The following is a 21595-nucleotide window of genomic DNA, read 5'->3' as shown; positions in this document are numbered from 1 at the left end:
GGGAAGAATGTAGTAACATCGTCAGAGAGTGCAGGGAGGAAACAAGGAAGGCCAAGGCCCATTTGGAATTAGTGAGAGATGTCAGGGACAACAGGAAGGACTTCTATACTTTTATAAATACATAAGCAGCAAAAGGAAGACTAGGAAAAATATTAGTCTGCTGCTGAATGAGGAGGGTGCCTTGGTGGTAGAGGATGCAGTGAAGGCAGAATTACGAAGTGCCTTCTTTGCTTCTGTCTTCACTACTAAGGCTAGTCCGTATGAACTACAGAGCCCAGAGACAGAGAACCGGGAGAGAGGAAGATTATCAGGAGGATTGGGTTAGAGATTATTTAGGCAACCTGGACACCCATAAATCTAGGGGCCCAGATGGTATGAACCCAAGAGCGCTGAGAGAACTGGCGGAGCTTATTGCTCAGCTGCTCTCCATCATTTTCAAGAAGTCGTAGAGGAAGAGGGAGGTGCCGGAAGACTGGAAGAAAGCCAATGTCACTCCAGTCTTCAAAAAGGGCAAGAGGGAGTTGCTGGGAAGCTGCAGGCTGGTCAGCCTCAACTCCATCCCCGGAAAGGTGGTGGAGCAGCTCATCCTAGCAACCATCTCTAGGTATGTCAAGGAAAAGAAGGTCATCAGGAGTAGTCAGCATGGATTCATGGAGGGGAAGCTGTGTTTGATGAACCTGATAGCCTTCTACGATGGGGTGACTGGCTGGATGGATGATGGGAAAGCTGTGGATGTTGTCTGCCTTGACTTCAGCAAGGCTTTCAACATAATCTGCCATAACATCCTCATAAGAAAGCTCAGAAAGTGTGGACTGGGTGAGTGGACAGTGAGGTAGATTGAGAACTGGCTGCATGGCAGAGCTCAGCGTGTGGTGATAAATAGGGCTGAGCCTAGTTGGAGGCCTGTGGCCAGTGGTGTCCCCCAGGCGTCAGTACGGGGCTCAATACCATTCAACTTGTTCATCAGTAAGTAGGACGAGGGCACAGAGTGCAGCCTCAGCAAGTTTGTGGATGATACCAAACTGAGTGGAGTGGCCAACACTCCAGAGGGCTGTGCTGCCATTCAGAGAGACCTAGACAGGATGGAGAGTTGGGCAGAGAGGAACGTTAGGAGATTCAGCAAGGACAAGTGCAGGGTCCTGCACCTGGGGAGGAATAACCCCAGGCACCAGTACAGATTAGGGGTTGACCTTTTGGAAAGCAGCTTCATGGAGAGGGATTAGGTTCTGGCTGACAAGGTAACCTTGAGTCAGCTGTGTGCCCTTGTGGCCAAGAAGGCCAGTGGGCTCCTGGCTGCATCAGGACGAGCGTCGCCAGCAGGTCGAGGGAGGGGATTCTGCCCCTCTACTCAGCTCTGGTGAGGCCGTACCTGGAGTATTGGCTGCAGTTCTGGCCTGCCCTGTACAAGAGGGAGTTGGAGCTTCTAGAGAGGGTCCAGCATAGAGCAACAAAGATGATTAAGGGACTGGAGCATCTATTGCATGAGGAAGGACTAAGTGAGTTGGGCTTGTTTAGCCTAGAGAAGAGGAGACAGAGGAGATCCATATGTATAAGTATCTGAGAGGTAAATATAGGGAGGATGGGGCCAAACTCTTCTCGGTAGCGGACAGTGATAGGACAAGGGGTAATGGGTACAAGTTGAAACACAGGAAGTTCCATCTCCATGTGAGGAAGAACCTCCTTACTGTGAGGGTGACAGAGCCCTGGCACAGGCTGCCCAGAGAGGTTGTGGAGTCTCCTCCTCTGGAGATCTTCCAAACCTGCCTGGATGCCACCCTGTGCCACGTGCTCTTGGTGTCCCTGCTTGACCAGTAGGGTTGGACTAGGTGGTTTCTAGAGGTCCCTCCCAACCTTAACCATTCCGTGATTCTGTGATCAAAGGATTTTCAAAATGAAATTTCATATTCAGTTGAAATAGGTTCCTGGAGTCAGATTATTGGATTTTCTTGGCACTTTCTGGACTTGCATTATTCTTATAGCCATAAAGTTCCCCATAAACCATTTTTTTTTATTTGAACAGCAGTATTCAATCTATCACACACATACTGACTGCCACATAGTAAGGACACGGTCCAGATCATAATCCATCCCCTGCTCCCTTTAGAAGAATAGAAACACGCAGAAATAAACACATGCAGAAAAATCAGAACATACTGACTCAGAATTTTGAGTCCAGAAAGACATGGGCTTCTCCAAAACATGAAAACCCAAAACACATATTCCAAGGCCTAGACAAAACAATGGAAGTCTGGACGCTGATTTCAGTAGGCCTTGAAACATGCAGACAGTGAGAGTTCGTCTGCGCAATCAGCTGCAGGAAGTTCAAAATGATATCAGCTTCTGAAGGTGGCTGCTCTCCACCAAAGGAGAGTTGAGAGCTGAGCAGCACCAGTAACCTGGGTTAGCATGTGCTGCCTTGGGGTTTCCCATGCCAGTGGGATTTCCCACCACACTTACACAGCTCTCCAGCTTCTAGATCAGCTTTCCCGCTCTTTGGGGAACCTGGGCAGAATGGGCATGCAGTCCTCTCTAATTGGTACCAAAAAGGCTCCTTGGTGCCTGGTAAAGGACTAGGTCAGAATTATGACTATGTGCAGGAGCCAGAGAAGCCTATTCACCATTACAGGGGAACCTTTCTTCCATCTTAGTTTTTACATAGACAACCAACGTCATATCCAATTTTTGGTGCTCATTTACAAATTTGGTTTATTCATATAGGTATAAAGAGAATTTATAAAGAGAAAGGGAACCCAAAGCTTGAGACAAGATTTTGGCAATTCAGGCTGAGATTCAAGCACAGTTAAGCAAAACAACTGTGAAAGTATTTAATCATTACGTAATACTTAATAATCAATAGTTAATCAGAAAATACAGGAAACTGAAATGTTCACATCTGATGGAAAAATCTAGCAGAAAATGATGGCTGCATATGAAATTTGTTATTCATTTTCCATCTATTTGTTATTTAGAGTTGATACTCAAAAGGAGAAAAATTTTCAAAATGAGAGGATATACAAAGTATGAGTAAGTTCCTGGGGACTGAATAGAGACTCTCATCAGAAAGAAATCTCTCGAGTACAATTATTAGTAAAAGCTCTATAGAGTTCTAAAAACATAGGTCTTTTCTGGAGCTCAGAGAAACTGATGGGGGTTTGGCCACTGATTTAAATAAGCATTGGAACAGATTTACTGTTAGCCAAGCAAGCAGCTATCAGTGTGGCACTGAGCCTGACTAGGTTAACAGAGTCAGCCTCTCATTAGGACTTGTTTCATGAAGTGTCTCAAGAAAGTCTCAAAGCTAGTAATTTACAAAGCGTGCTCAAAAATACATGGATGGAGGTATTTGAGGATGATTCAGAGAAGTGTCACAAGAACATTTAAAGGACTGTATAGTCTGTCTCTCATTGTCTTTCACGAGTCACAAGGATTTAGCTGGGATTAGCATAACAAGGGGATAGAAGCTAAGAAATGATTTTATTGCAATCTATAAAAAGAGACAGTGAATTGTATAAAACAAGAGAATAATATATTAGCAGATAAAATGTCTTCCAGCAGCTGGAAACTGGAGCAGCACAACTCAGGCATGAAATTACAGTGAGGATTAACTAAGGGAACAACAACTACAGACTGCTGTGGATTCATCATCAATGGAAATATGTTCGTCATATTGGCCTTTTTAGTGAAATATATCCAGGGAGCTCCTGGATCCTCAGACATCCAGGGAATTCCTGTGTCTTGTGCTAAGCAGGAAGTCAAGTTAGTTCCAATGTACTAAAACTTACAACTCCTTGAATAAAACACAATGTCAGAAAAGACAATATCCAAAATATTCATATGTCATTCCTTACTCTCAGACCTGTCTTACTATGTTTTGAGCAAGCAGTACAGAACTAAAGAGAATTCTACCCTAGATCCTCTCCAGTTGTTGGCTTCATCAGTGGTCGTGAAGGAAAGGAAACATGAGAGAACCAGCTGACAAACAGCTTGTTGACAAGACTACATGTAACCAGAACAACAGCAGGACAATCATCCAGGGAAAAATTGACACCTGCTGTAGCAGAAATTAAGAGTTTACAGATGTTGCAGTTAGGGTAGTCAGCCTCTAATCCACACCCCCGTAATTCAAGACTCAAAAATTCTCCAAACAATTGTAGTAAAGAAGAATCCAAGCAGTTAGGAAACTGAAGCAAATAGGGTAGAGCAGCTGTTTTAATTAGAGCTTTCCTTAACCTGAGAACCATACCCTTACACACTGGGATCATTAAAATAGATCGAGTTTTGCATGGGTACTGGCGTTTTATTTTTCTCTTCTGTAACATCACTACAACAGATCAGTATTCACAGGGAAAGGCTAGCAATATTGCACCAAATCTTCATCATAAAAAGAAATCAAACTAATTCCCAATCACTTGCCAGCTAACACTAGGATAAGGAATTTCCTGGATTCATCTTTATGTTTTCATCCTCTTTTTTTCTTTCTTTTTTTGCACTGAACAATTAAATTTAAACTGAAGTTGATCTCCGCTATCATAATTCCTGGAGAAAGTTCTACCTAGTTTTCTAAAATCTAGTTTAAAAAGAGTGAGTGCAAGTATACTCACATGCCCGTCCCTAATGATATATTGGAATCCTGATAGCACAGTGAAGAGCAGGTAGCTACTGGAATGGCCCGTTAGCATAGCATGCTTCATTTGGTTAAAATCCAGTTATCTAAATCTTTCAAGATCAATTCTATAATATTATCTGTTTAATTAGCATACGTAGATGTGGCATGGTCAAAGGGGTGAAGAGAGGACCTAGCTACCAGCCTGTGAAGATTCCAAGCGAAGTTTTGGGATGTCACACAGTTACGCCGGTGCAGGTACTGCGTGGAGCTGCTCTGTGTTTTAACATGCATTAGCTGCATGGGGGGTGCAAATGCAATGCGGAATGAATAAGCATTAAAAGGCAATTTGGTAGAAAAAATATTTGTGAGCACTTTTTCCATTCTTTGACAGCTAGAAAATCCCTTACCCAATTTGAGGAAGAAAACAACTTTCTCAAAGCTGGAAAGTTCTAATATTTTGGAACTCTTCTTTGTTTATGTTTGGAAGAGTTGTGGAACAGCAATAAGAAATGAAAGCATATATTGGCACAATTAAGTCTGGTAACTTAAGAAGCCAGATATTGTTTTCAGTTCTACAGTCATTTTAGTTGAAATTTGCCAACCCACTTGAATAGGCTATTTTGGAAAACAGTGGTGACAACATGTGAATAAAGTTCTGCTCTGCTACTTACCAAATAGAGGAGTCTTTGGCTGGAAAAATGATGATTTGTGAACTGAAATGAAAGGAGGCAAGATGAACCTCGGGAGACATATTGAAAACAAGAAAAACTACATATAGAAATAGTTCTCAGGAGATACTTTCTGCAAAGTAAAGTGTATCTACTTCATAGGGGATGGAAAGATCCTCACATATTAGCATCATCAAGACATCATATTTTGAAAATAATAAATAAACAAATGGAAGAGGCCTTCTCCTCCAAAGATCTTGCCCAATATAATCAACAGTGGCCAATTATTCCCTTTTTCTGGAAAAAAACACAAAACCTTAAGAAACTTGTCTATGCCTAACAATTTAAAAGAAATCTCTCTCTTGCTCGATGGGGCATTAAGAAGAGACAGCAGGCAATATCAGGATAGAGCATAACGCATTAGCAAATGGAACACCAATAACCTGTAATGAAGAGGTTTTGTAAAACAAAACTTTTCCTCAGTTACAAATTTTAAAGAAGCACCAAGAGAGGAAAAAGTGCAGTGACAATGAGACTAACTTTAAATGAAACAGTCTTGCAATACAAAACAGATGCTTAAAATGGTGTCCTGTACTTGAGGCCTGTACTTAGAGTGCATGATCCAATCCTGTCCTTGTGCCATGTCTCATTTAGACTCACATTTCGTAAGAGACACCAAATTTCAATTTGGTTCAATTTATTCATCAATGACCTGGATGAAGGCACAGAGTGCTCGCTCAGCAAGTTTGCTGATGACACAAAACTGGGAGGAGTAGCCGATACCCCAGAGGGCTGCGCTGCCATCCAGAGGGACCTGGACAGACTGGACAACTGGGCAGTGAAAAACCTCATGCAATTCAACAAGGCCAAGTACAAGGTCCTGCACCTGGGGAGGAATAACCCTAGACACCAGTACAGGCTGGGGACTGACCTTCTGGAGAGCAGCTCTGCGGAGAAAGACCTGAGTGTCGTGGTGGATGATAAGTTGACCATGAGGCAGCAGTGTGCCCTCGTGGCCAAGAAGGCCAATGGGATCCTGGGGTGCATTAAGAAGAGCGTCTCCAGCAGATCGAGGGAGGTGATCCTGCCCCTCTACTCAGCCCTGGTGAGGCCACATCTGGAGTATTGTGTCCAGTTCTGGGCCTCACAGTATAAGAGGGATGTGGAGCTGCTGGAGAGAGTCCAACGCAGAGCTACAAGGATGATCAGGGGCCTGGAACATCTGCCCTATGAGGAGAGGCTGAGGGAGCTGGGCCTGTTCAGCCCGGAGAAGAGAAGGCTGAGAGGGGATCTAATCAGTGTGTATAAGTACCTCAAAGGAGGGAGTGCAGAGGATGGTGCTGGTCTCTTTTCAGTGGTGGCCACAAACTGAAACACCAAAAGTTCCACAGGAACTTAAGGAAAAATTTCTTGACAGTGAGGGTGACAGAGCACTGGAACAGGCTGCCCAGAGAGGTTGTGGAGTCTCCTTCTCTGGAGATCTTCAAAACCCGCTTGGATGCAGTCCTGTGCCACGTGCTTTAGGTGACCCTGCGTATGCAGGGGGGTTGGACTAGATGATCTCTAGAGGTCCCTTCCAACCCTAAGCATTCTATGATTCTATGAAATCAGTACATGTGTACCATTTCTGAATACTTCAGATGAAATTTACCTCTCAGTAAAGAGCCAGCAAAGTCATGCTTTAAAATTCTTGACACAACACTGAGATTTTGTGTGGAGTCTTGTTCAGACTGATTCTAATCATTGTCTCTTATTCTATCTTCGGTAGTCATTTCTTGGAAATGTTCTTTTTTAAAGAACATTTTATGCAGTAGCTAGCACAATAGACTCCTCATATGTTGGATTCCTAGATGGTTTATTAAAAAACAACCAGCCAAGTATTTCCAAATATATAAAAAGTTAAGTGTTATGTGACCCATGAATTTACTGTATTTTGTCCAGGCTTTGGGATTAGTATTATTTGTACTTCTGTACACCAGAATAACAACAGCCTATTTGATAGATGGCTCAAACCCTGATGACATTACTCATGGAACAGTCTTAAAAGCTGATAAGAGTTAGAGCAGGACATGTTGGTGCAATCTGAAATGTATTTTATTTGAATGGCTGTACAATAGGTTTCGGAGTAAGTTCTTTACTATTTAAAGCCACTGTGTTGTGTGTATAGTGCCAGATAAAATTTTGGCACTGCTGACATGTAAAAGATAACAGTTTTGTCAAAAATATCAAAAGGGCAGTTCACTGAATATCTTTAGTGGAGGAACTATATTCAAAGAGTAGTTACAGTGCCTTTTCCCTACACACGCGCACACTGAACTGTTTACCATGCATGACCAGTCTGTCAGTTGATGTAATTGTGAAAGGTTTTCAGTATTGGTCTAGCTCTGCTGTCTGTAGAGTCAACTCAGGTCTTATTTTTGGCTCCCTGGTGAGCAGAGACAGGCCAGCAATGACTGAGATTTTTAGAACAGCCCATCTTGTATATCAAATGATGTGCAATTCAATATCAGTTTTCTTGGATTTAAGTGAAGGTGTGCTACCACATGCAATCATTATACTGTGTGTAGGATCTGGAAATGCAGTGGAGTGCATTTCTGTGACTGCTAAAACTATAACATCTGGAATGCCATCCTGGAAATTTTCCAGGTGATTTCCAGGAGGAGCACTTTGTAAAAGTTGTTACCCTTATAGGCTTTTCAAAATTATCTGAGCAGAATATGTTCCCAGGCCCGCATAGGAGCAGAGATTGGATTATAAAACGCTAAATGTTTTTTGCAACTGTATATAAGCAACAATACTGTATGGATAAATATTCAAGGGAAAGTATTTTTACAGGCAATTTCAATGGATTTGTTCCAGCGCTCAATTAGATTCATATTTCTAGAATTCCAAAATGTAAGATATCGTCTCCTTTACTCATCACATAATGAAATCAGGATATCCATCCTAGGACAAATCTCTTCAGTCTTCCTATTCTCTGTCATTTTCACATGATGTTTTCAAAACCTTGGACATGAGCAAAAAATTATGAGAGCACATAAAATTTAACTCTTCTGCAAATTTACGGAGTTTGTGCAAGTCATTCTTTGTGGCATGGAGAGAAAATTAGTTGAGCATTTGGCAGAGTAGACAAGTAAATGATTATAAGTACAGGGAATAAAAGGTGTTTTTGGATATTCCGGGGCTTTAAGGGCTGTTTCAGATGTTCACAAGGTGGAGAAATGAGATGTCTCAGTTTCATTGGAGCTGATGTACTGAGGTGCTAGTTCTGTCTTTAGTGTCTGTTGATTTTGAACCATTAGTGAAGGGATCCTGTCCACCCACCACACACATACCACAAACACATTCGATGCTAGAGGAAGAAAAAAGTATTAAATAGGACTAGTTTAATTAGATAAGAAAAGGAGTCATAGGTTAAGCAATACATCAGAAAAAGCAAATGGGAGTCTATCTGAAGGCTCTATGACAGGTCATACTGCAAGTTAGAAACCACAAGTCTGAGGATGGTAAATGGAGTATACAGACAATAATACAAAAAAAGAGGAAAAAAAAATAGGAAGCTAAGGAAAATCAAATAGAGGCAATTTTGGCCTAACTGAGCATTGATGAAGCTGAACTCATGAATCTCAAAATGATGTTCAGCATGAATTGCTCGAGGAAATTTGGATGTAGTGAGAAAATCCACCTCAGAGAGATGCACAGATCCTCGCTTCCTCTAGTCTTGTTGCTATGTGTCCTTTAAGAACACTGTTTCACTGGTAATTCCAGAAATTTTAAGTGATGGAAGCCAAGGGAAATCTTACCACAGACCAACAGATGCCGCTGAATTTTCCCCATGATTTATGCCTCTAAGACTATCCGTGCAATTTAGTCTTGTGGGTAACTTCCGATATGCTTTCCAAATAATTTTTTTCAGGAAACTATACAAATTAATGTGATATTATTCACAGAGTTGCCAAATATGAGGGATATTTACAAGAATATAAGATGGCGAAATATCTACTGTTTTTTTCTGTAGACATTTTGCATTGTATTGTTTAAACCTTTTTCTTCATTAAAGAACTGTAGTCAGCAACTGGATTTACAAATTAGAATTATTTGCCAAGGAAAATACTTCATGTTGCATGTTTCTGAAATTATTGGTGATAGAACAATTAGTGTCTTTTGAGAAAAAAAATGTATTCTGTATTTTAGTTACATTTTCAGCAAGAACTCTCTTAGACCGTGATGAATTGTGGGTAAACTGGTGAAGTCTAGGAGATTGCCTGACTACAAATCTTACCCTACTTAAATTGCATTTTTGACTATGTATCAACTAAACTCAATGAGGTTTATATATATATATTTCAATATATCTTTTAAATTACCTGATAACAAAGCAAATGAGAGAGTTCTGCTGTTTTCTTAGGGTTATATGTCCTGGCAGCCTGAAAGCTGTGCTCAGTTTGGAAGGGGATCATATGCATTTTTAAAAGTGCCACAGCTCAGTGCCTTCGAATCTAAATTATATTTGACATTGCAATTGCAGAAGCTCAATGACTTTTAAGTGTAAATACTACCATTTAGCTAGGAAACTACTTAATTGTTTCTGGAAAAAAAGAAGAAGACTGAGAGTTTAATTGAGAAACTGTTCAACAGAACTGTCATTTGAATTTGAAATGCTCATCTATAGAACAGCCACTTCTGTGAGCCCTGCATGGCAGACAGCTCTGAGTAGGGGAAGTTGAAGAAAACAACCTCATGTTCTCAAAGTAATTTTTGAAATATATATTATTATTGCTGAAATAAGAAACCAGGTCAGCCCGAAAAAGGAGGAATGAGAGCTGGACGCATGAAAGACACCATTTCACAAAGAATACAATAATGCAACTTTTTTTTTTTTTCTTTAAAATAAAAAAGAGTCACTCCTTATAGATGAGGTCATTGAACTGGTCGTTGAATAGACAGAAAGGATCTATATCAGAGCTAGAAGTGCATCCTGAAAAGAAACCAATACCCACAACTTCTTTGGAATTCACAGGACTGTAGTTAATTATGATAGACACCTAGTCTGGAAGAACTGCAGCCTAAGTTTGTAGATTTAATTCATACAAATGTGGGCATCTGAATGTCGGAAGGGATGAATCCCTCTCTACCCCCAGTGAGGCTGATGCAAAATTCATATCAAAGCTCACTTAGGAACCATGGGTTTCCTGTTTTTAAAATGGCATTACATCTGTAGTTACATATGTAGCCCCTTTCTTTGGCACTTTCTCGGCGCCTTTATTTTGTAAAAGGTATGAGAAGAAGTGGCTTAACCTCGTGGTTGTACACCAAGGGTCACTGTGCTGTATCAATCTGCTCATCAGACAAAGGGAAAAAATGGGATAAAGTTAAAGAAACAAAATATTTCAGGATTAGCCTCCCAGTGCAAATCAGCTTGTGGAACTACACTGGGTCACATGAAAACCTTACGCTCACATTTAATTTGCCCATCCTGAAGTATTTTTCCTCCTAATGCCAAATACCATAATGCTCTCTGTCAGTGATTTGAAATTATTGTATAAGCTACATATCGGGTACACTATTGTTAATGAAATGCACACAAGATGATGAACAACTTCCTTTTCCTGCTGGAGCCCAGCTGCAACCAGGCCCTGTATCCTTGATGCTGTAAATCAGGCCTTTGTACTCCGGGAGGATTCAATCAGCTGCAGGTGTGGGCCCGCCAAGGCCCGCCTGGGATTAGGTAGCAGTATTTGATATGAGATCCCAAACAGCACCAGCAATCTACACACCACATGTGGCCAGTCTTTGGAGAAAGCAAAGGAAAAACGCTGATGAAATGTGGCACAGGACCATGGAATGCAATTTCAAACTTCCACATCTGCAGGAAAGAGAGAAAGAAAGTTCCTAATTTTACAATGATGATGTCATTGAGAATACATGATAGTGAAAATGATGTGCCAAGGCTTTCATAAATTTAACTGCTTACAATGCTGCTAACTGAGGGTTGAGAGCTGTGTGTGATATTTGTAGTTACAAATGCATTAAAGTGCTGCAAAGCAACGTGCTGTTCTGATGATGCGCTGAAGGGTACTGTGCTTGTTGGTGTGTTTGTATGGCGAATGGAGCCCGCAGACCCATCGTTACCGTGAGGCTTGAATTCTGCAGGAGTGCAAAGCTGAACCATTGCTAAAGCCTGTTCAATAAGTACTCTCTTATTAAACAGAGGTGATTTGATTTTACCTAAAAAGGTAAAATCTCATGCCTTTAGCATGAAACAACAAAAATTGCTGTTTAGGTCACTCCTGGAGGTTAAAAGTTGTGAAGAGTTTATTTTTAACATATATTCTTGATATCTGAGGGATAAAGAAATGTTAAAACAGGTCTGGTTTTGTTATTACCATAAAGATAAAATATATTGAAAGGAGTATGTCCTTAATTTTTTTTCTTAAAAAAAATCTGTTTTCCATTAGCTTATCTTGATAGCTGAAGTTAATCATTATTTTCAAGCATATATGATTTAGATATTATGTCATTAATTCATGTACAATCCATCTGAATAATGATTGTGGTTTTCTGCTTTACAAATTCATCTACTTCACTGAGAAACCAAGAGAGTCAAATTCCATGCAACATCTGGTTTCCATTTTATGTAATTGCTATTTTCAGAGTTATAATCATGTGTTATTGTAAGGACCACAGTGTCAATCATGCTGCTAATGGGGAAAATTCAATGCCTAAATACCTGAGAGAACAAGAAGCTGACTTAAACAGGTGCATTTAGACACTTGGTTTTAAGTATAATTCTAGTCTACCAATTTAAATAAATCATTTTAAGAAGAAACTATATTCTTTCCATACCCTCTAGTGAACCTAAGTTTAATACAAGCTTCTATACTATGGGCCTGGTTTTGTTCCCACCAGTTTAGAAGGAGCAGGAGTGGATCCCATGTAAGTTCTAGTACCATTAACCCAATGCAGCTCTTAGGCCAGTTCCATTAGCCTGAGTTAGTATATAACTTTAACTACTTTCTACAAATAGAGGCAGAGGAGAGAAAAATTTAGCCCTTTTTAAAGAATATAAGACACACATGGTTCATTTATCACATTTATAAAAAGGTGCTGGACATAGACATTTAGACATAGGAAATACATGGCAATTCATGTGTTCAGGAAAACTACTGCACCAGGATGCAGTGAAAAATATTTATTTTAAGAGCTTAACTTACACTTTAATATATTGAAAATGTTGCAAAGTGTTCTTCAACATTCAGAGCAGTATCATGACACGTACCATGACAAATGGAGCTTTCTGATAAATAATCCTTATCTTTGCTCCTCTTTCTTTGCTTTTTTACTCTTTTTATAATCATGTTCATGCAAATTTTGGGGTAGAAGTGACTAGCTACTACTTAGAAATAAAGTTAGAAGACCAATATGCATTTATATGTTATACATCATATTCTATCAGGGATAATATATTTTATGTATTTTTTTAGTGTATTTTAATATAATAGTATATTTTTTCTATCATTTATGATAGTATAGATATTCAAAACCTGACTGGACATCGTCTGGGGCAACCTGATTTAGTGTAATCCTGCTTGAGCACAGGGCTTGAATCAGATGATCTCCAAAGCTGCTTTCCAAACCCAACTGTGATGTGACTCGGTAGTTCTATAATATCTATATTATGAGCACATGTGAAGTAATTTTGCATAGTTGGGGAGGAAGAAATTGTACTTGGATCAATTTGGGGGGTTAAAATGCATCCAGTTTTGTTTCAGTACTTGTAATATCAGCTAGCTGATGTTCTTTCATTACATTTGGGCAGCAACACTGTGTAAATATAGAAAGTATTTCTAATCTCTGCTTTTGGAAACAGGACAAAGAGGAACAGTGACAAGAGCTACAAAGATCACAGCAGAGGGTTTCTGTGAAAATTACCCTCAGAAGTTGTTTAAAAAAAAAAAAAGATTTTTTAACCTAAGAAAGCAAACTTGCTCTCTTTACCCTGGTGAATAGAATTTTGAAAAGACAATAGTTTGTATCAATTAGACAACTTTCTGAGCTCCTCTTCTGCAGAATGATATCTCAAAGGGGAAAAGCCTCAGACATCTGTAAATACATGCACTCTTTTTTTGATACCTTTTGAATACACGCATACTTCATATCACCTATCTTCCTCAAAACCTTAATGTATGCAGATGGAGAAGAATGCGTGGCATTCAGGGTAGAAGTAAGATTGGGACCAATTTTCATGGCCTAATCCTGGAGTTAATCCCCACTAGCTCCTCTTGTGACCACTTGGAGGTCAGGCTGTGACAAACTGCCAGGTTGGAAGCTGCTCCTGATGTTGCCATGAAAGCCACACACCAATGCACATCTCTGGTCCTGCAGGTTGAAATTCAGTGCAGTTGCATCCACACAAGTAGTTTCGCAGGCATGTGCAGCCTTAGCTCTGCAGGGGTGGCTGGAGCCTTTCCTGGCTTCAGTAAGTACCTCTGTGCATTGTGAGGAATGAGCTACATTTACCCATCTGGCAATTTTAACGCCATGCTTAATTGACCCCAAGTAAATTTCTGCATTTTCAGATATGTACACATCAGCCAGCCATGATTATGAAGGATGCAAACACGGGTGACTGAAAGAGCTAAACAAGACTATGATACTATGGAAGTCCTGAGCAGCAGTCAACCAAGTTGGAGGAGAACAGTCTATTCCTAATAGGAACAGTCAAGAAAAGGTAGTTCATTTTTTCGCTGTGCTGAAACAACTGAGATGAATATTAATCAATAGTGTTTACAGAGAATGCAAAAACATAAAAATAGGCACAGTGCATTAGTCCTGCACATGAGGGAGAGCACTGTAACAAATTCTAGAGTATTTTCCTATCTGAATTAGCAAAGTTAGATGGCAAAAACAAATACGCACTTTTACACAAATGAAGTATGTTTGGGGAATGAGTGCCTAAATGGTAGCTTGAGCCCTTATAGTTTGCATAAGGGATCACTAATAGAAGAGCATGTGCTTATTTTTTTTTTTCTTTCTCGAGTTACTTTTTTGTCCAGGTTTAACTGCAAACCTTAGATTTTTCTTTTCAAAAAGGACAAGCCTGAAGAAACTCCTGAAGACTTCAAAGCTAACAGCTCGGATGACAGAAAGTAAATCAAATGAATTCCAGATTTATGATTTTTTTTTAATCTTATGATTTTGAGAGGATGAGGCTCATGATTTGTAATGCTCAGGGTCAGCAGCAATGCAGACACTCTGCCTTGCAAGTCTCATGTAAAAGCACAAGGCACATACTACACCAGAGGTAGCTTTTTACTTCTTAGGGTTGACAGAAAAATTCCAGTGTCTGTATTTTCAAATGGATTTTATTTCTACTTCTAATTTCAGAACCATTATTACATGACTAACTGCAAAGGTGAGTTTGTGGTTACAAGTTCTGAAATATTATATAGACTGTTAATATATGCAAAACATTGTCTTAGAGTAAAACAATAGAATTGTTTTCATATGCAAACCAAGGCAAGCTTACTGTTTTTTTCCCTTAAAAGCCATTATAACCCTTACTAAAGCAGTAAATAACTTTCACTTTTTCTTCCTGAATTTATTTATTCTTGTTATGCAAATTATCTTCTCTGTTAAGTCTGAACTTTTGCCTACATATTTTTTCCCACATTTATTAATGCAAGGGGAACATAAAGCTTTTCTCTAAGAGCTCTTCATATCCAAATATGGCAGGGAAAAAGATCTAATGCAACTCCTCATAATGAAGCAAAACAGAACAAATTTGGCATTTTCTATCTCAAACGTGAAGACATGGAGAAGGTGAATGTATTATAATGTTCACGGACTAATTCCAATTCAGTAATCCAATAAAAATAGTTTTGTTTGGACTTTCTAGAAACAAAATTAGTTGAAAGGCAAAGCACAAATTATTCATATGCAATCAGTTCAACTGCACTAGAGTCAACTAAAAGCCAAACAATAAGCAGGGTAAACAATTCTCATCCTAACAAACACCTTGCTTTCCGAGTACACTGTTACCAGATATTGGTAATGAAGTGTCTGCTGCAGTCCACTTCTTGGGACTCATCACTGCACTATTGTGCAGTGCCCTTCATAGAGGAAGCTCAGTTTTCAGAAATAAGCATCCAAATAACAAAGTTCCCGAACTCTGTTGTGATAGTTACGCACTACTGATTTTTGGCTTTCATCTCAGGTGATAGACCATCCATGCTTAGTTGCTTGGTTCCCTCAGTTCAGGGGTCAGAGGAAGCCATGTCCAATCAGGTACTTCAGCTCGATGATAACTAAATGGCAATGCAAATATTTCAGATACCCCAGACCCAATGTAATCATTTATTTGTCATCTTCCTGCTTTGGCCATCATTTTTAAGCATAGATATATCGGTATTAGGTATCAAGATATCAATTAGGTATCATTCTACTATCTTTTTTTTTTTACCACTACCCAACCAACCAGAAACTAGAGCTCACATGGGAAGTAAAAGGCATTAAACACACCAAAAATGACCTTGTTTAGTAAATTAATTCAATAAATAAAATTCTTTGAAAACTGTGTGTCATCTGTACATACACAGGGTATGTAGCACCATTTTAAATATTCTGAAATCCCCTAGATGTCCTTCACCTCTCTCCACCAGCCACTTCAGAAGCACCTTGTCCCTATGTAGGTTTTGTGCTATTGATATTACAGACTGTGTAGCTAGTTGGGATATGCTAGGGCATTTCATATGTCACCTGGCATGTATGTGTAGGCAGCTAGATTTTGCCAGAAAGATTCAGCTCACATAACAAGAGATGCTGTATTTAAGCTGGTGAATTGCACCAGAATGTCCTGGTTGAGAGAGGCCTGTGTTCCGTTGACTGTAGTAGTGCTCATTAAGGTATCTTGCTCTGTAAGGTACACAAGTACTAAATCAGCTTTTCCTTTGAGAAATTATGAGGCACAGGACATCCTCAGTTAGAACATCATCCCTAGCCTTAGGCTTGAACTCCTCCATGTTATTAAGAAGACTATTCATAAGATTTAGCATTTAGTCTTAACATACTTACCTTACGTATAAGACTTAGGTCCTTAAAATGGAGACTTGCGGTACAGATCAGCTACCTACACACAAGTACCAAATGCCATTTGAGACAATCTCAGAGACATCTTTGTAAGGCTGGCAGCTCTGACACAGGCCGTTCTGGAGCAGCAGCAGGAGGCAAGGCAAATCACCATACTGAGCTTAAAATGACACAAGGTGCTCACTGGCCGGCAACCAACTCAAGCCCCAGCTAGACCCCGTAATATCTAGTCCTCCTCAACATTCTGATGATGTTTTAGGTGGATTTTTTCTCTTTACATGAAGAAGCTGACATCATTGTAAATCAAAAAAAAAAAAAAGGTGATACAGAGCACAACTATGCAGGAAAAAATAGTCTAAATAGCAGTATCGTGTTCTTAATGATGAGGTCTACTAGCCAGTGGAACTTTCCCAAGGGAACTCATGGTAGAACCATTGATCAGTTACTTAAAACAAGGCAAAACAAAACTCTAAAGAACAAATATTTCTGTAGGGAATGATTCTGTATGTGTAGGGAAATCAGCGTGATGACCTCTTAGGTCCAGTCCATAGACATTTTCTTTGAGTGTGTGATACCAAGTAATGAATGTACAGACTCAGTGTAAAAATTAGCTGGCTTAGGAGGATTTAAAAAGCAAACATGTGGAACACAGTTTGAAATACTCATGTTTTCCTCTCATAACAGGCCAATGTAAATATTATTTCACATGTTATCAAGTAATTCCAAAGCTAAATGTACTCACCCCAAGAATGGTCATGATCAAAATCTAACAAAGTTCTTTTGAAAGGGCTCATTTCATATAAATTAAAGGTATCCCTAAGTTATGACTCCATTTCAGCTCCTGGGGAAAGAACTACAGGCCACTTAGGTTTGCTAGTCCCTAAAGCATGCTGATTGCTGGTCCAAGTCTGAAGTCAAAGCAATCCATGCACAAGGTAAGGAACAACCTATCTAAACCACAGCCAGCCTTCTTAATTGCTATTGATTAGGTTAAGTCCCTCAGAGAAAGGCAACTCTGCATTTGAACCCCTACCACTGGGAAGGAGACTGAGACCAGGTCTTCATTTCCATGAGTTTTTATAGAGGTGTCAGAAGTTTCGTGATGAAGGAACTGCCTTCTCCTAACCAACGATGAAGAAGACTAATTAGCATCCAAGCATTAAGACTTGCAGTTTGAAAAAAGATGTTAGCTCTAAGATTCTGACCTTGGTTTATCCTATCGGCTAGTTTTAAATAGCTTATACTCAATGTTCAGGGTAAGGAATTCCTTGCTGGAGGTGGTTGCGCCTCCGAGGGACCACATAAGTATTTCCCTCCTCTATCTAAATACAAGCTTTATAGACACAGCCCTGCCAGAAACAGATACCCAAGAAGGAATTCTGAACCTAGACAAAATGGAGATAATAATTTCATGCTTGTGACAAAGTAATCTTAATGTCACAGATGGCCAAACAATACTGTATTGATTCGATTTATCTTTGCTGTTTCTCCACTTTTGTCTTTCAATAAATTAGTATCCTCATTAGATGTCAGAAAATATTCCCAGAAGAGAAAAAAAACAGCTTTTATTGTTCCTATCTACACCCTTTCTATTACTGCTACTTTGCTTTAGTAATTTTAGTTCCAAAACCTTAAGTATAAATTCTTGTCTCTGATAGATTCCATTTCTTACAGAGCTAAGATTCTTTAATAAGTACACTCTTAAAATAGTCTCTCAGTTTTACTTCACGGAATCTCTTTCTGGGGCAATGTTATTGGTAGTGAAGAATCTTTGCTACCAGTTACAATACTTTCATCAGTCCCATAAAAGGAAGAGAAGCTGCTTGAGCAGGAATCATTTATAGAGGAAACTTCTGAGTATATGCACAGCTTCACCAGGATGCTGCAAGCCCATCTCTTTCAGTCAATCCAAGATTCAGAAGCACGAGAGGATGTGACTTCAGCACTGCCAACTCTCATAATTTGCATCCTGAGTCTTACGACAGTTTGCCATTTCTTTTCTATTAAGCTTCAGCTCTTGGGGCATATGATAAAGCAAGAATCTCAGTTTTTCTCTTATCAAATAAATAGATTTAAGTTTCTAGACTAGATCTACAAGACAGAAAACAGGAATACAAGGCAGAAAATGAGGAGTTTTCCGATTTTATTAAATCCCATTATTATTATTATTATTATTATTTTACCATTTGAAGAACAGTGTAATTTCTGGATACCAGTAACTAGCAGTCTTGTGGTCTCATCTCACTAAAAAAAGGGAACTGTAGGTGCTTATTTGGAGGGTTGCTTTACTGTATGACAAAATCCGGTGAGGCTAATTGAAATGCTGAACCAGTTGTTAAATGTATATTATCTAAAGGCCACCTGCCTTGCAGATCAAGGCAACAAATCCCTACAGAACTATTGAAGGTGCTGATTTTTGCACTTCCTTTACTTCAGTATGGTTTTATTTAACACATACACCTGCGTAATTGAAATCAATCCAACCATAAGTGATACTCAGGCACAAAAAAAAATACAGAAAACAAAACAGAAAAAAAAGATAGAGTTAACAAGACCGGCATTAGACCAGTAAAAATAGCTGATGAACCTTGCCAGCTGTTGGAAAACTGTCTGTGGGATCAGTTCCTTTGTTCTTCTCTAATAATAGTTTTGGTTTATGTTTCTTTTTTCCCCCCTTCTTTTCTTTTACTTTTACTGTTTTCATTTCTCTTTGATGTTGAAAACAGCCACAGCTGCAATACAAAAATTATTGTTCCCACTTTCATACACAAGTTCATGCACTCAGAGGCAACTTCATGCATATATATTACATGTGCAAATCCACATTCATGCATTTAAATATATGCATGCACCGATACTTAGACATAATACATCGTTTGCAAATGTATCCTGATCAATGTCAAAGCTGTACAAATAAATAAGGTAAGGTCTGTTAACAAATAAAGAAAAATTGTTGACCAGAAGATCCTATCTATTACAAACTTTTAATGACACATAAAAAATGTTCGAATGTATGAAACTCTACAAGATCCCTCCAAGAGTTTCAGTTCCCTTTACAGATATTATTGATTTTTTTTTATTTGCTGCATATACTCTGGGTCACCTAGACAACCTGTTAAATATGAACTAACATTCACAAGAATGACCCCAGCTCAGATCAGCAACCATGTAAAGATGATAGAAAACAACCTTCCCAGATGCACAGTACCAAGTAACAGAACCACTCCCACACAGCTTTATTAATATAATTCTTCATATGCAGAGGACATGAGATAGACCCTCCAGAGTGCTCTGAAGTCTAATGTTCTGAGCATATTGAGGACATGAGGTTATGGAGTAAGTTCTGAGAGCCAGAACACTCGAACAGGTTGTTCCTCTCTTAAGTCAGTTCTCATGGATCTCCTGCAATGTTGGTGGATATAATTATTTCTTTTTTTGATGGGAGGAAAGAGAAGAACTGGGAAATGTAAATGGCTTATTCAAGGTGACACAGGAAGTCTGTGAAGAGCTGCAAATTGAACCCAGGTCTTCCAACTCCCAGTTCAGTCTTTACATCAATCACAAAATCTTCCTTCCTCCACGCTGAACATTTAAAAACAAAATCATTTATAACCTGACAAACAGTTTCTTTCTTTATGCATCAAATAAACGTTTATCCCTCTTAAAATGAATCAATTTACTGCATAGTCCTAATTACCACAATATTTCTTAGAATACTGAAATGATAACAGTCCTAACTTCTGATACATACCTTAGAAATATTTACATTGTAATATATTTACACAAAAAAAATGGGAGGAGGAGGTCGAGTTTTTTTAGTTGTGTTCCTTATTATTATTATTATTAATAATAATTATTATTATACAGTACTAAAATTTTAGTTCAGGATCTTGTGGCATTTTGTATTACCAAAGCAATATAAAAAACTACAGTTCCTAATATCCAGAGTTTACATTTGAAGGGATGACTTTATAGTCTGCTACAGCAATGGTGTCAAGTATTTTTGGTAAATTAAATCTACTTTCTGCTTTTTTTTTTCTTTTTCTTTTCTTTGTGAATAGACAATAATAACCACTTCTCTAGCAGTTCAGTTACAAGATGATTTTGTCTTTATAACTTGTAACAGAGTCACTGGTACAATTTGCAAGAGAAAAGACCACAGGATTGCACTCCAAATATAGGACTAAATTTCTAAATGAATATTGCTTTTCACAAAATTTCAACAGTGCTGAAATGTATAGATATGCTACATACATATATACAAGCAGATAAAAAGTCAAGAAAAAAGGGCTAGTAACAGTGTGGAAATGCATATGCATATACATGCACACACAAATTTTTATACATATATATGTATATGTTGAAAACTCTTGTACCTCTTGTATCTTGGAAATTGCCTAAGAATGGTTTCAGGTTCTAGAAATTATCACCATTAATTCACCTCTCCAGAAAGATAAAAAAAAAGTTTTATCTGAATAAAGAAATTGAGTTCATGAAGATGACACAAACACAGCAAGAAGTAACATCTTATTTGAAATGCTTAACCATTTCTGTATTTCTCTTCTAAATTACTCTTAGTACTTTTTACAGTGCCAGCAGCTAGAGTGAACTCTTTTTTTCCTTTCATCCTGTCAGCTTCCTTTGGACATTTCCCATCCCTGCTAAAAACATTCTGTAATGTTCAGTGATGTTGTAGATCTGCAACAGGATACAGCTGGTATTGGCAGCTGTCAGGCAGAGGACAGCGGCAAGTTGGGCCTCTGATCCCACCATAGATATTCCTATGACCTAACACATTCTGCAGCTTCGGGTTAATTATTATGTGGCGAACTCTTCCCAAAAACAGTAGCCTGGCTATCAGGGAAGGCATACCCCTGCTGTGAAACAATACTGACCTCTGACAGGTGGCGTGGATCATGTGAAAAGAGGAGAAAAATAGGATCTAGTTCTCACCAGGGCTGGCTGCTGCAATTTAGATGGTTGATAATACAGTTTATCAGTGCACTCTGTAGTCACGGCATTCATAACTTCTTGTACACCAGAAAGCAAACATGATTTTTGAGAGGTAAGCTAGAGTATTTCAGCTACAGCAAAAGCCACCAGCACAGCAAGAGCAGCTTGCCCTCACTGTTTATCACATGCCACTCTTCCTGCCCCAGGGAAGAGGAGCTAATGAGGGAAAGCTGGCTTCTTTCCCGCTCCACTGAGGAATGAAAGTTGTTCTTACAGGAGA

At 39.0% G+C, this 21595-nt stretch overlaps 1 pseudogene; it reads left to right on the top strand.

Moving 5' to 3' along the window:
• Positions 1-374: 374 nt before the first annotated feature.
• The window catches only part of LOC148595767 (uncharacterized), a 131193-nt pseudogene continuing 109972 nt past the window's right edge, over positions 375-21595 (top strand).

The sequence above is a fragment of the Tinamus guttatus genome, unplaced genomic scaffold (assembly GCF_059628265.1).
Source record: "Tinamus guttatus ecotype Peru unplaced genomic scaffold, ASM5962826v1 Tinamus_guttatus_pri_ptg000065l, whole genome shotgun sequence".
Taxonomy (NCBI): domain Eukaryota; kingdom Metazoa; phylum Chordata; class Aves; order Tinamiformes; family Tinamidae; genus Tinamus; species Tinamus guttatus.
This window is presented reverse-complemented; position numbering and strand designations above follow the sequence as displayed.